This window comes from Bombus fervidus, chromosome 10 (genome assembly GCF_041682495.2).
Source record: "Bombus fervidus isolate BK054 chromosome 10, iyBomFerv1, whole genome shotgun sequence".
Taxonomy (NCBI): domain Eukaryota; kingdom Metazoa; phylum Arthropoda; class Insecta; order Hymenoptera; family Apidae; genus Bombus; species Bombus fervidus.
The window spans coordinates 1,753,081-1,769,157 of NC_091526.1; the positions used below are offsets into that span (position 1 = coordinate 1,753,081).

At 34.9% G+C, this 16,077-nt stretch overlaps 2 pseudogenes; both read left to right on the forward strand.

The window, feature by feature from the left end:
• Positions 1-654: 654 nt before the first annotated feature.
• Positions 655-1,050, forward strand: LOC141445841 (regulator of microtubule dynamics protein 1 pseudogene; annotated as a pseudogene).
• Positions 1,051-10,472: 9,422 nt separating this feature from the next.
• LOC139991642 (regulator of microtubule dynamics protein 1-like) lies at positions 10,473-11,431 on the forward strand (annotated as a pseudogene).
• The last annotated feature ends 4,646 nt before the right edge of the window (positions 11,432-16,077 follow it).

Consider the following 16,077-nt stretch of genomic DNA (forward strand, 5'->3'; position numbering starts at 1 on the left):
AAGCATGGGCCACAAAGAAGAATGGACCTGAAGGATGGAGCAGAGGTATGGAGCAGAAAGAAGCATGGAGCAGAATCATGGAGCAGAGGCATGGAGCAGAAAGAAGCATGGAGCAGAATCATGGAGCAGAGGCATGGAGCAGAAAGAAGCATTGAGCAGAATCATGGAGCAGAAGCAGTGATAACTACAAAAGAAGTTCTAATAGGAAAAGCCGATGAATTATACGAGCGAGAACAATAGGAGGAAATACATAACCTTCTAATAAATTATAAAGTAATTACATTGCGTATATCACTTATAAATGTAGATAACAAAACTGAACATTTGTATAGGATAGCGGTGATATTGAAATTATATGGCGTTTGTGTAGAGCAATGTATAAATTGTCTAAGACTGTGAGTGAAGTAGATGGAAAGAAATGAATTTTCGAATCTTATGACTTAATACTTAAAGCACTTGAAATAAATGAGGATAATTGGGCTGCATACAAATGGGCATCGATTCTTCGCAATTGTAAGACTCTTTATGAAGGAGTGAAGGCACAAATAAAAGAGTCATATAATATTAAGAAACATATGCTGATATATTTCATGATAATATATTAATATTTCTTTCCCTGATACGATGTCAAGCAATTGTATCGAATATGTTTAATATCGCAGAGAGCAATGGAACTAAATGCAAAAGAACCACCTCTTATGTACATGCTTGGTACTTGGTGCTATCAAGTTGCTGATTTAACATGGTATCAAAGAAAAATTGCATCTGTAATATTTGGAGAACCACCATCTTCATCTTCTGAGGAAGCTCTAAAATATTTTGAAACCGCAGAGGAAATTGATCCCAATTTCTATAGTCAAAATTTATTAATGTTGGGCAAAACCTACTTAAAATTAAATCAAAAAGAGCTATCTATGAAATATTTAAAAATTGCCCTTGAATATCCTGCAAAGAACAAAGATGATCGAGATGCTAAACAGGAAGCACAAAAGTTGTTAAAGAAACTTTAACAAACTTGACGGAAATTATGATCTATTATATGATAAATGGATATTATTATAGGATATGGAATTGAAGGGATAAAGTAAATTTAGAATCTATCTTTTAAGTAGAAGTATAAAATTTATTTACTATAAAGTACAGTACAACTTATGTGTGATGAGCTTTTTATACGCAACATCTAATTTAAGATTTAAGATTACTATATACATGTATATTTTATAAAATGTTTTATTTCAAAATGTAACATGTAGCAAATTTTAAATAGTTAATAGCAGTTGAAGAAAATTCGTATATACAATATGTCATTAAACTACCTTTCTCGCAAAAATTAGTTAAAGAAATATATTGTAACAGAATTAAAGTATCAAAATGTTAATGTAACATTGTCACAAATATCACGGTTTAATAAAGTAGTTTCCAAGTCGAATTATCGGCCAGGTGATTCTTCATTTTCCTCTTCCTCTCCGCGAGCCATAATTCCATCTTTTTGGAAAGCAGAGAGAAAATCAAGATATTGGCGTGTTTGAAGGCCGATTATCTCCCTTGGCACTCTTCCCATCAGATGGTATACAAAGGAACGATGCAGGCCAATCTGCATAGTGTGTTGACCAATCGGGGAAGTATACTGCACCACAACGTAATCCGGTGGTAGATCTTCCGGAACATGTGATATGGTGTGAAAGGCGTTAAATCCAAGTTGAGATTCCGCCATCGTTTCGTTATAAGGCACAATCTGGAAACAAAAAATAAAAAAAAAAAAAAATTTAATTTACGAATTGCGTGAAAAATCAGTGGAAGAAACGATTGAAAGGAAATAAGATACTCACTGTTCCAAATGTGACGAAAATGTATAAGGACGCTACCAATCGTAAAGCACTTCCAAACCTGAAGAACTTTTAAACGTTCCGCTCGATATTCGAACTGGAAATGCCCCCTCGAGCGAAATGCCGAGTTTATATAGTCGTCGGTGAGTTCCATGTGTATTACTACAGCATGGATTAGGACTTTTTGGGGGGACCCCCTAACTAGCAGGTAGGTAAAACCCAAGTAGTTGTTTGTTTGTTTGATGTTTGAAATATTGTTTAAGGGACAGACGGATTAGCAGGTGCGATGGTCGCCTCGGGTATTCCTTTGTCACCCTCTTCTCAATTATGGAAAATTCGAGAATGCGTTAGAGGATAAACAATCACAATAGAGTTGGAGAAAAATGCGATTCTAATTTATTATTAGTCATCGAGTAGGAAGCGAATACATTGCTTTTTTTTTTTTTAATTTACGCTTTCTAATAAATAATAATTTATGTGTTACTTCTATATGGGTTACATGGTTATCACCACTGGGTTATTGGAGCAATAATCGTCTCGGGCGGTAGTTTATATTTTGTGTTTACATTCATAGGAGTTCGCTAATATTATAATTATGAATTATTCGAAGTACGTATATCGCTTAAATATATTCGAACGAATAATATACTTTATACAGAATTATATACTGAAACATTGAACGATACATCTACCACCGCTTCATTATTTCTTATGCATTAATTACACAGTCGTCGTATTTAGTATATAGTAAGTACAGCAGAAAAGTATTTGATCGATATAGTTGTCGCTTGTGCTATTCCGAAGATTGCATTGTAAATATCGTTTAGCTTTGAATATATTTTATTATCAAGGGACAGCTTTTTGTCGTTGGTATTTGGCGGAGGGTAACGATTAGTCAATAATGAGTCGTGAACTCCTTCTAGGTAGATTCAGCGAGAGGACAAGAGGTAGCTATATAATTCAAAAGCATTAATAGTTCCCGTTTTCCTTCTGCTTGAGAGAATGATTCATTGTCAGTAGATATAAAGAGGATATTATTCGATTTTTATTACGAACGTACATTAATACAAGTTTTGCTTATAGAATTAAGTTGTAGAAAATAATGGCAGTAATTGATCAATGCGAGTATCGAAAATTAAATTTCAATTTCGATGCTCTTGGATTTATTAATTATTTAAATTTATAACAATTAATTTTAATATAACATAAACTAGATATTCATCCGTTTATATTGCTCAAGGTATTTTTATTCCTTTTTATTTCAACCGTATTATTATTTTCAACGTATTATTTCAATTTTCAGCGTGTATGGTTGAATAAGTTGTTGGACAAACAATCGAAGTTATCTTAATTATTCGCGTATAATTAATATTATCAAATCGGTTCATTCAGTTTCCTTTTTATCGTTTTATATCGTTCCAAAACGGGTAACTGAAGCTCTTCGAATTTCACAAAGCTATCCCTTATTAAACGTTCGACAGTTCGCCATTCACCTTTCGCATTTTATTATCATGAATTCGCTTATTATCATGAGTATACAGACTGAATATCGTCTTTACAATTACGTACTGTCGACTATCACATTAAATAACGAGAGCTTTAGAAAAATTGAATTTGATCGCGTACCTATCGTCGTCTTAAGCATGCAAGTCGATTAAATTAAGCAGAAAAAGGAACGCATTGTCGATCATCGTTATTATGCTCGTTAACTTTACAGGAACAGCATGTTGAGATCGATGTTGAATAATTTCTGACGAAATGCAACAATATCACCGAAGCCGAAAAGAGAGCCGCCGACGTCGAGCGATACTTCAGGGAAGATTGAAGTCGACGACCAACAACCAATAGACCAGGCCTACGAATCAACACCATAAGAGCAAGACTACCCACGGTGGTTCTACGATCCGACGGACGACGATATAAATTCCTCGTTGATAGCGGAGCAGGAATTAATATACTTAAACGACTATGTGTATTAAGACCAACAATAGTGAAAGAACAAAAATTCTCGATGGGACACTCTAGATTTAAGACTAACGAACACGCGTTGATAAAATTATTTGGTAAGGTTGTAGAATTCTTCGTAGTAGACAATAACTTTCCGATTATAGAGGACGGCATACTTGGTTTTCCAGCCCTATCTAAATTTAAATTTGAACTATCAAACCAACAACTCAAACTAGACAGTAACATGCTCTTGTTGCAACAGGAAAACGACTTACCCCCAAAACAAACAGTGTCAAAAGAAAAGATAATACCGCAGCCGACGCACTACCTAGAATACATGTTCTAACTAGACGAGACGAAAATTATTCATACAAACGAAAAGATAGGTATAGGCGACGACAGTTTTACAGAGACAGAGAAGAACGCGATCAAAAACGTAAAATTGTAAAATCCCAATCAGTTTTCAAAGAAAGAGACCCCGTTTTAGGACATAACGATTATAAAAGGTATAAACATGATGTGGAATGGTTAGGACCATACACAATTGATAAAGTATGCACCCCATATTATTTGATTCAAGACAAAAAGGTACACGGCAATCGTTTAAAGCCCTACTTTCCAGGTCGACACTTCTCTTTGCCAGAATAGTATCCGCAGAGATAAATACCACACAAAAAAAACAAACAAACAAAAAAAAAAAACTGTATTCAGAAAAAAAAGAGAGAAAAGAATATTTCCATAACAATTTATGTATTAATCTATTTTTTCTGCCGAAATGAAATTTTAGGCAACAGCCCCGCCAGCACCAAACGCCCTGGCCGCAACACCCAACACCTATACCTCAACCAATACATGCCACCCCGAAGGAGAACAGGAATCAGGTGTAATTTTCAAACCACATCGAGTACGATTTCGCAAAAGCCTCCTGAAGAAAACTTGAGGGACCAAGCTTAATCTAAGAAGGGGGGAATGTCACGGATCAAATTTCTGCTTAGCACGTGTTACGCCAGATGTAGTGGTCCTTGCGAGATTCCTCATAATCTGGGCGCCAAGACCTATCCATTGTTACACTGACCCGCAACAGGCCTAAGGAGATACCGTAAACCGAATCTGTTCAGTTTCATTTCTCCTCACATAAACATTTTCGGTTTACAGATGGTCCTCATGTTTGTTGCACGCTCTTACCTATTACGGAGAAAGCGAGTGTCTGGCGAGATAACAGACTTTTCCCATGAACAAGGATGCCGATATCTGGTTTTCTTTGTCTTTACAACTTCTTTTATTAACCAATGGGCATCGCGGATCATTACCCTCACTTTTCTACCGAAAAGTGTGGACGACGAATCCGCGTTCTGAGTTCAAAAGGGCACACCCACACCGAGCTTTCTTCCTTGATGGTACGAGACAGGTCCGAACTGTTCTTCTTGCGATCTTTTGTAATAAAAAATCTAACTGTGTCAAATAAACTCGATTTTATACTGCAGCTTTTGTAATCACTTTAAAAATTACGCGACAAATGCAACGTATCTAAACTCTACGAGAACAGCAAGAAACGACAAAATTATTACTCGTGAAAATAGTTTACCAATTATTATGTTACATTCGAACATTTATTTTCACGCGCTTCGTAAGATCCATAAGAAGTTGTATCATTATAGCTTCTAAAATAGGTAAGTACTTGTTTGTCAAAATACGCAGGTAGTCGGATTAGAATGACGTTTTATCTTTTATCATATTTTCCTGTTTACTATCGTTTTTCAAATAACGTTTACAATTTGTACATCTATAAATAGATATTCACAAATATTTCCAGTCTTACTATTTTCCAAACATAATTTCTGATTTTAAACAATTTCGCCGTAAGAAAATGTTACAGTTACTAACCGAACGTACGTATAAAAAGATTCAACTCGTATCTGTAAGAGTCGTTGTGCAATTTAATTTCCGATATCCATATCAAATATTAAAAAACGTAAATTATCATTGAAAGCGTAACATTATTTCCATCGTCGCTAATAATTTACTAATTACGTCAAAGAATGTTAACGTATCCTTAACAAATCGCTTTCTATATTCTCGCAGAAAATTTGTATTTTTGCACTTGCATTATACGCGCTAACCGCGTATTAATTCTATATATTCATGCAACATAGTGGATAAATAGGCGTATCATACGTAGCGACGTAATCGTTTAGCGTTGCAATCGTCTATAGAATATGATCATACGTTACGTCCTGGCAACGTCGACCCACTATTACAGAAATTACCAGCATCGTAGGGGGTGGCCGGTGGGGTAATCGCTATCACCGGCCTGGCTCTGTAATACTTTTTCATCAATGCATCGCCGATCTGACGAAAACTAGGCAAGGTTCGCCAGCAGGTTCTCACGGTGCAAGAACCGGACACGCCGTGACATTTGCACTCTGTTTGCAGCAGAGCTTTAACTATCTGCAATGAAACAATACTCACGCAATTCAGCATCTAATCCGTGCCATTCATAGCAGTATAATTTCAAATTTCTATATTTCGTACTACGTTAACCATCGATTATACATCGAATGCGACCGACGCGTACTCTTTAAGTTACGTTACTACGAAACCTCGAAATAATTATACTATCGTTCGCTATTTTAAAGCTTGGCTAATTATTCTTCACGAGCATACGATTTTGATATTCGTATCGTAAGGAAATATCAATCTTTCGAAGTTGGCAATCGGGAAAATACGAGCACGTGCTTCTGTCATTCATTCCGTGATACGTTGTTAGTTACATTTATCATTTTCATATCGTAATTCTGTCATTCTTGTGCTAATCATCGATCGTAGTCTGTGGTAGCTGCTGCTCCAACGATATCCTACGAAAGGATTAAAACGCTACGTCTTTATAATATAAACTGCTACATTCAACTATTACCTTCTGAATCGTTACCGACGAACGAACGTTACGATTTTGCAAAAACTGCGAAACTCCTTTCTTACGATTAGAAGACGTTCGCACCATGTTCGAACTGTTCGATGCACGCGTTTCTCCGTCGCTTCGCTCATTGTGTGTCCGACGATGGACGCGTATGCTCAGAAAACTGGTTTACATTTCGAATTATCGGGTGACGGTGGGGGGTGGGTGCAGAAGTGAGTTGAAAAAAATCGCCTGGAGCATAAAGTATGCGGTGCGGCGAGGCGATCGACGTTAAGAATAAATCGTTAGCAGGCGCGCGTCTGTACACGCGGGCACAGATCGTACGTGCAACCACGCGATATCCTAACGATAATCCTAATCCTATCGATAACCTAACCCCATCATTCTTCCGCCCCGCCCGGTGTAGACGATACTACCTACGGTCCCGGAGGAAGGCCCCGCCTACATACCACAGTTAAGCGGGCACCCGATGGAACTCGAGGGCCCGGTCTATCTTGTCCCAGGGGGGATTATTTCCATTCCTTAATCCTTATGCATCCCTATTCTCTTATATCAAATATTGTCCAAACTAGTTCATTTACGATACAAAAAATCATTAGGGACTCTAATTATAGTACGGATTGCAGAAGAAAATACGAATATTAAACCTGGCTTAACCGTAAGTCGTTAGAACATCTGTTCTACCTGTTTCGTATAGAATTTACATAGGTTGCCAACTTCGAAGGTATCGATATGCGGGCAGTTTGTTTGCCGAAAGGTTTTTATCATACGGCATCTTTCTTTATTAAACATTTCAAAATCTAGGTTAATAATTACAATTCTCTCGATCGTACGATATCTTCGAATAGCAAGAGAGATACACAAGCTATCGAAAAATATATATAAAGGTAATTTTTAGACAAATAAAATATTCAAGACAACGAACAAAGATTCACGTACGAAATCGTCGATCGACGTTTATTTTTCAAGTTATAAATAGAAAATTTAATTTTACACCAAATATCTATGCACGACCAGTTGACATTTTTCTACACGAACATCTTTCAGTTTCTCTCTCGATATTTAAAATCGTCCTCTGTATATTTTCTACAATAAATATCGTATATCCACGTTTTTCTACAGCCTGTATATAAACGATACGATCGATATGAGAATATTATACGTAACTTGGGCAAGGTATAACTGCAAAGATATAGGAGGGATTCGGAAATACGAATAATTCACTTTATTTAGCACACAACAGTTATAGATATATCTTATACTCTGTGTTACGACTGTTCGCGGAGAGACGCGGTCGCGAGGAAAACGCGTCAGCGAGAGGCGTAAATTCTCGCTACGATTCGTATAATCGACGCCGCGAATTAGTCGTTCCCCTTGTTTCGATTAAGATAACAGGGGTGGTTGAATGAAATTAACACTGTGTTAACAGGTTAATATAGCATGTATTTTTAACAATAAATTAAATTATAATAGAAGCGTCACAAATTGTTTCGTGATAGGTACAGTTAATGTTTTACAGAGATTCGACTCGATTTTTTATGTATGCGGCGTGAATTCTATAATGAGACTGTTCAGATACGACTGTGCGGTTACAGTTGTCGAATGAGACTGATCGGTTACAGATATCGATTCTTTGTCTTTCGGGGAGAGGATCCCCCCTATGCTCGGGTCACGCCATCACACGCGCCGATGATCACGCAGGCCGACTTCTTCGATAGAAAATAACGGTCCGAGATCGACGGTTCCAGAACTCGTTACTTGGTGACAAATATGCGCTCGTCGATACAATGTATATTTTTCATCGGGCAGATAAGAGGATGTATCTGCGACGCTGGAGGACCGCAAGCGACGGTTGGAAATACGATCTCTGCAGAGTCTCGTGGCGTAACACTCTGAAGACCTTGATACCTTCGTAAAAATATCCGCAGTATTTCCGTCTGTACTTACTTTAATTATATTTATCTTGTTTTTCTCTAAGCACTCGTGAACGTAGTGATAATGAACTTCAATGTGTTTCGAATTTTTTGTAAAATTTCCGTACTTTGCTATACTTATCGCTCCAGAGTTATCCTCATAAATTTGTTCAGGGTTATCGTTTAGATTTACATTGAAGATTTTCATAATTTCTCTAATATACATTAATTCACTCAATGCTTCCGATAGAGCTACATACTCTGCATACGTCGAAACTTTTGTCACACACCTTTCTTTCTTACACTTCCATCCAATTACATTTCCATACAATCTAATTACATATCCAGAAGTCGATTTCCTATCTAAATGATCTCCTGCCCAATCAGCGTCTACATAACAATCTATCGTTTCTCACTTTTCATTCCTTTTATAGTCTAACCTTAAATCTCTAGTCCGGTACAAGTATTTCAATATACGCAAAGCATATTTAAAATGTGTCTCGCTACAACAATCTTGAAATCTACTCAGATAATTCACACTACAACTTATATCGGGTCTGGTATTTACACTAATATACAACAATGCGCCAATTAAATTCTTGTATCCATTGTCCTCTCTATTTATCTCGGCTTTTTCAATTTTTAAGTTGGTCTCCATAGGTGTACAGTACAATTTGCTGTTTTGTAATTTATATTCGTTTCCTAATGATTCAATGTATTTCTTTTGGCTTAATCTCATTTCATTTTTGAAATAATCATACTCTATGTTTACTCCAAGATATTCTTTTACTTCACCTAAATCTTTCATTTCAAATTTATCAGTTAATAACCTTTTTACACTTTGTATTTTCCTTTTGTTTTTACTACAAATTAACACATCGTCTACATATATTAACAAATAAACTACATATTCTCCCTCTCCGTGCAGTATATAAGCACAACTCTATATTATTCTTCTTAAAACGTAATCTCGTCACATACCTATCCAAACACTCATACCAGTCCCTCGGACTTTCTTTAACCCATAAAGCGCTTTCGATAATTTACAAACTCTATTCGTTCCGTCTGCATATCCTTTTGGTTGATTTACATATACCTCCGAGGTTGCTTCACCATTTAAAAAGGCAGTTTCTACATCCATTTGCTCAATGATTAATCCATTTTGACAACAACATGATCGCAATATCTTAAAGGTCTGATTACTCGCTACTGGGGAATATATGTCATCGGCTACGTTTCTTTGTTGGAATCCTTTTACCACTAATCTAGCCTTATACCTGTTATCTGATTTTCTCGTGTAAACCCATTTTACATCTAATACCTCTTTGCCTTTTACCCATTCTACCAATTTCCAAGTTATATTCTTATAGAGACATTCTATTTCCTTATCCATAGCCTGATTCCAATCTTCACTATTTTCGCAATAAATCGCCTCCTCAAATGTACCAGGGATATCTACTCTACAATAATTTGCATGCATCTCACTAACGATTTCCTTTTCTGGATACATTACTGGAGGTATCTTATTACGCGAAGTAGTATACATCTCCTAGGGATGTATAAGCCTTCAAAACTGTTATCATTTTCACCTTCCCTACTATCTAACTCTTCCTTATTCATGCCCTTCAATAAATAGCATGGAGCAGAAGCATGGAGCAAGCAGAAGCATGGACCAGAAAGAAGAATGTACCCGAAGGATGGAGCAGAGGTATGGAGCAGAAAGAAGCCTGGAGCAGAAGAATGGAGCAGAGGCATGGAGCACAAGCATGGAGCAGAAGCATGGAGCAGAAGCATCGAGCAAGCAGAAGCATCGAGCAGAAGCATCGAGCAGAAGCATGGAGCAAGCAGAAGCATGGAGCAAGCAGAAGCATGGAGCAAGCAGAAGCATGGAGCAAGCAGAAGCATGGAGCAAGCAGAAGCATGGAGCAGAATCATGGAGCAGAAGCAGTGATGACTACAAAAGAAGTTCTAATAGGAAAAGCCGATGAATTATACGAGCGAGAACAATAGGAGGAAATACATAACCTTCTAATAAATTATAAAGTAATTACATTGCGTATATCACTTATAAATGTAGATAACAAAACTGAACATTTGTATAGGATAGCGGTGATATTGAAATTATATGGCGTTTGTGTAGAGCAATGTATAAATTGTCTAAGACTGTGAGTGAAGTAGATGGAAAGAAATGAATTTTCGAATCTTATGACTTAATACTTAAAGCACTTGAAATAAATGAGGATAATTGGGCTGCATACAAATGGGCATCGATTCTTCGCAATTGTAAGACTCTTTATGAAGGAGTGAAGGCACAAATAAAAGAGTCATATAATATTAAGAAACATATGCTGGTATATTTCATGATAATATATTAATATTTCTTTCCCTGATACGATGTCAAGCAATTGTATCGAATATGTTTAATATCGCAGAGAGCAATGGAACTAAATGCAAAAGAACCACCTCTTATGTACATGCTTGGTACTTGGTGCTATCAAGTTGCTGATTTAACATGGTATCAAAGAAAAATTGCATCTGTAATATTTGGAGAACCACCATCTTCATCTTTTGAGGAAGCTCTAAAATATTTTGAAACCGCAGAGGAAATTGATCCCAATTTCTATAGTCAAAATTTATTAATGTTGGGCAAAACCTACTTAAAATTAAATCAGAAAGAGCTATCTATGAAATATTTAAAAATTGCCCTTGAATATCCTGCAAAGAACGAAGATGATCGAGATGCTAAACAGGAAGCACAAAAGTTGTTAAAGAAACTTTAACAAACTTGACGGAAATTATGATCTATTATATGATAAATGGATATTATTATAGGATATGGAATTGAAGGGATAAAGTAAATTTAGAATCTATCTTTTAAGTAGAAGTATAAAATTTATTTACTATAAAGTACAGTACAACTTATGTGTGATGAGCTTTTTATACGCAACATCTAATTTAAGATTTAAGATTACTATATACATGTATATTTTATAAAATGTTTTATTTCAAAATGTAACATGTAGCAAATTTTAAATAGTTAATAGCAGTTGAAGAAAATTCGTATATACAATATGTCATTAAACTACCTTTCTCGCAAAAATTAGTTAAAGAAATATATTGTAACAGAATTAAAGTATCAAAATGTTAATGTAACATTGTCACAAATATCACGGTTTAATAAAGTAGTTTCCAAGTCGAATTATCGGTCAGGTGATTCTTCATTTTCCTCTTCCTCTCCGCGAGCCATAATTCCATCTTTTTGCAAAGCAGAGAGAAAATCGAGATATACTCGTGATAGAACGCCGATTATCTCCCTTGGCACTCTTCCCATCAGATGGTATACAAAGGAACGATGCAGGCCAATCTGCATAGTGTGTTGACCAATCGGGGAAGTATACTGCACCACAACGTAATCCGGTGGTAGATCTTCCGGAACATGTGATATGGTGTGAAAGGCGTTAAATCCAAGTTGAGATTCCGCCATCGTTTCGTTATAAGGCACAATCTGGAAACAAAAAATAAAAAAAAAAAAAAATTTAATTTACGAATTGCGTGAAAAATCAGTGGAAGAAACGATTGAAAGGAAATAAGATACTCACTGTTCCAAATGTGACGAAAATGTATAAGCACGCTACCAATCGTAAAGCACTTCCAAACCTGAAGAACTTTTAAACGTTCCGCTCGATATTCGAACTGGAAATGCCCCCTCGAGCGAAATGCCGAGTTTATATAGTCGTCGGTGAGTTCCATGTGTATTACTACAGCATGGATTAGGACTTTTTGGGGGGACCCCCTAACTAGCAGGTAGGTAAAACCCAAGTAGTTGTTTGTTTGTTTGATGTTTGAAATATTGTTTAAGGGACAGACGGATTAGCAGGTGCGATGGTCGCCTCGGGTATTCCTTTGTCACCCTCTTCTCAATTATGGAAAATTCGAGAATGCGTTAGAGGATAAACAATCACAATAGAGTTGGAGAAAAATGCGATTCTAATTTATTATTAGTCATCGAGTAGGAAGCGAATACATTGCTTTTTTTTTTTTTTAATTTACGCTTTCTAATAAATAATAATTTATGTGTTACTTCTATATGGGTTACATGGTTATCACCACTGGGTTATTGGAGCAATAATCGTCTCGGGCGGTAGTTTATATTTTGTGTTTACATTTATAGGAGTTCGCTAATATTATAATTATGAATTATTCGAAGTACGTATATCGCTTAAACATATTCGAACGAATAATATACTTTATACAGAATTATATACTGAAACATTGAACGATACATCTACCACCGCTTTATTATTTCTTATGCATTAATTATCATAAATATACAGACTGAATATCGTCTTTACAATTACGTACTGTCGACTATCACATTAAATAACGAGAGCTTTAGAAAAATTGAATTTGATCGCGTACCTATCGTCGTCTTAAGCATGCAAGTCGATTAAATTAAGCAGAAAAAGGAACGCATTGTCGATCATCGTTATTATGCTCGTTAACTTTACAGGAACAGCATGATGAGATCGATGTTGAATAATTTCTGACGAAATGCAACAATATCACCGAAGCCGAAAAGAGAGCCGCCGACGTCGAGCGATACTTCAGGGAAGATTGAAGTCGACGACCAACAACCAATAGACCAGGCCTACGAATCAACACCATAAGAGCAAGACTACCCACGGTGGTTCTACGATCCGACGGACGACGATATAAATTCCTCGTTGATAGCGGAGCAGCAATTAATATACTTAACGTTATAACCTAATGCTACATAACGTTATATGTTATGAGGTCATAGTATATAACGTTATACGTTATAAGGTAATAGCATATAACGTTATACGTTATAAGGTAATAGTATATAACGTCTAACGATATAAGGTAATAATATATAACGTTATACGTTATAAGGTTATAGTATATAAAGCTATACGATATAATGTAATGCTACATAACATTATACGTTATATGGTAATAGTATATAACGTTATACGTTATAACGTAGTGCTTCATAACGTTATAAGTTATAAAGTAATCGTATATAACGCTGCACGTTATATTGTAATGCTACATAACTGTATACGTTATAAGGTAATAGTATATAACGTTATAGTATATAACGTAATGCTACATGACGTTATACTTTATAAGGTATTGGTACACAACGTTATACGCTATAACGTAATGCTACATAACGTTATACGTTATATGGTAATGGTATACAACGTTATACGTTATAACGTAACAGTATATAACGTTGTACGTTTTAACGTAAAGCTACAAAACGTTCTACGTTATAAGGTAATAGTATATAACGTTATAAGTTATAACGTAATGCTACAAAACGTTATACGTTGTAAGGTAATAGTATATAATGTTATACGTTATAATGTAATGGTATATCACGTTATACGTTATAACGTAATGCTACATAACGTTATACGTTATAAGGTAATAGAGTATAACGTTATACGTTATAACGTAACGCTACATAACGTTATAAGATATAAGGTAATCGTATATAACGTTATACGTTATAACGTAATGCTTCATAACGTTATACGCTATAAGGTTATGGTATATAACGTTATACGTTATAAGGTAACACTATATAACGTATTACGATATAAAGAAGTAGTATATAACGTTATACGTTATACCGTAATGCTACATAACGTTATAAGATATAAGGTAATCGCATATAACGTTATACGTTATAACGTAATGCTACATATCGTTATTCGGTATAAGGTAGTAGTATATAACGTTATAAGTTATAACGTAATGCTTCAGAGCGTTATACGTTATAAGGTTATTGTGTATAACGTTATGCGTTAGAAGGTAACACTGTATAACGTATTACGATATAAAGAAGTAGTATATGACGTTATACGTTATAACGTAATGCTACATAACGTTATGCGTTATAACGTAATGGTATACAACGTTATACGTTATAACGTAATGCTACATATCGTTATACGTTATAGGGTAGTAGTATATAAAGTTATACGTTATAACGTAATGCTACATAACGTTATGCGTTATAAGGTTATTGTGTATAACGTTATACGTTATAAGGTAACACTATATAACGTACTACGATATAAAGAAACAGTATATAACGTTATACGTTATAACGTAATGCTACATATCGTTATACGTTATAAGGTAGTAGTATATAAAGTTATACGTTATAACGTAATGGTACATAACGTTATACGATATAAGGTAATAGTATATAACGTTATACGTTATAACGGAATGCTACATAACGTTATACGTTATAAGGTTATTGTGTATAACGTTATACGTTATAACATAATGCTGCATAAGGTTATACGCAGCATTATATTAAGATATAAGGTAATCGTATATAACGTTATACGTTATAACGTAATGCTACATAACGTTATACGTTAGAAGGAAATAGTATATAACGTTATACGTTATAACGTAACGCTACATAACGCTATAAGATATAAGGAAATCGTATATAACGTTATACGTTATAACGTAGTGCTACAAAACGTTATACGTTGTAAGGTAATAGTATATAACGTTATACGTTATAATGTAATGGTATATAACGTTATACGTTATAACGTAATGCTACATAACGTTATACGTTATGAGGTAATAGTATATAACGTTATACGTTATAACGTAATGCTGCATAACGTTATAAGATATAAGGTAATCGTTTATAACGTTGTAGGTTATAACGTAATGCTACATATCGTTATACGATATAAGGTAATAGTATATAACGTATAACGTTATAAGGTAACAGTGTATATCGTATAACGATATAAGGTAATAGTATATAACGTTGTACGTTTTAACGTAAAGCTACAAAACGTTCTACGTTATAAGGTAATAGTATATAACGTTATAAGTTATAACGTAATGCTACAAAACGTTATACGTTGTAAGGTAATAGTATATAACGTTATACGTTATAATGTAATGGTATATCACGTTATACGTTATAACGTAATGCTACATAACGTTATACGTTATAAGGTAATAGAGTATAACGTTATACGTTATAACGTAACGCTATATAACGTTATAAGATATAAGGTAATCGTATATAACGTTATACGTTATAACGTAATGCTACATATCGTTATACGATATAAGGTAATAGTATATAACGTTATACGTTATAACGTAATGCTACATATCGTTATACGATATAAGGTAATAGTATATAACGTTATACGTTATAACGTAGTGCTACATAACGTTATACGTTATATGGTAATGGTATACAACGATATACGTTATAACGTAACACTATATAACGTTGTACGTTTTAAAGTAATTCTACAAAATGTTATACTTTATAAGGTAATAGTATATAACGTTATACGTTATAACGTAATGCTTCATAACGTTATACGTTATAAGGTTATTGTATATAACGTTATACGTTATATGGTAACACTATATAACGTATTACGAT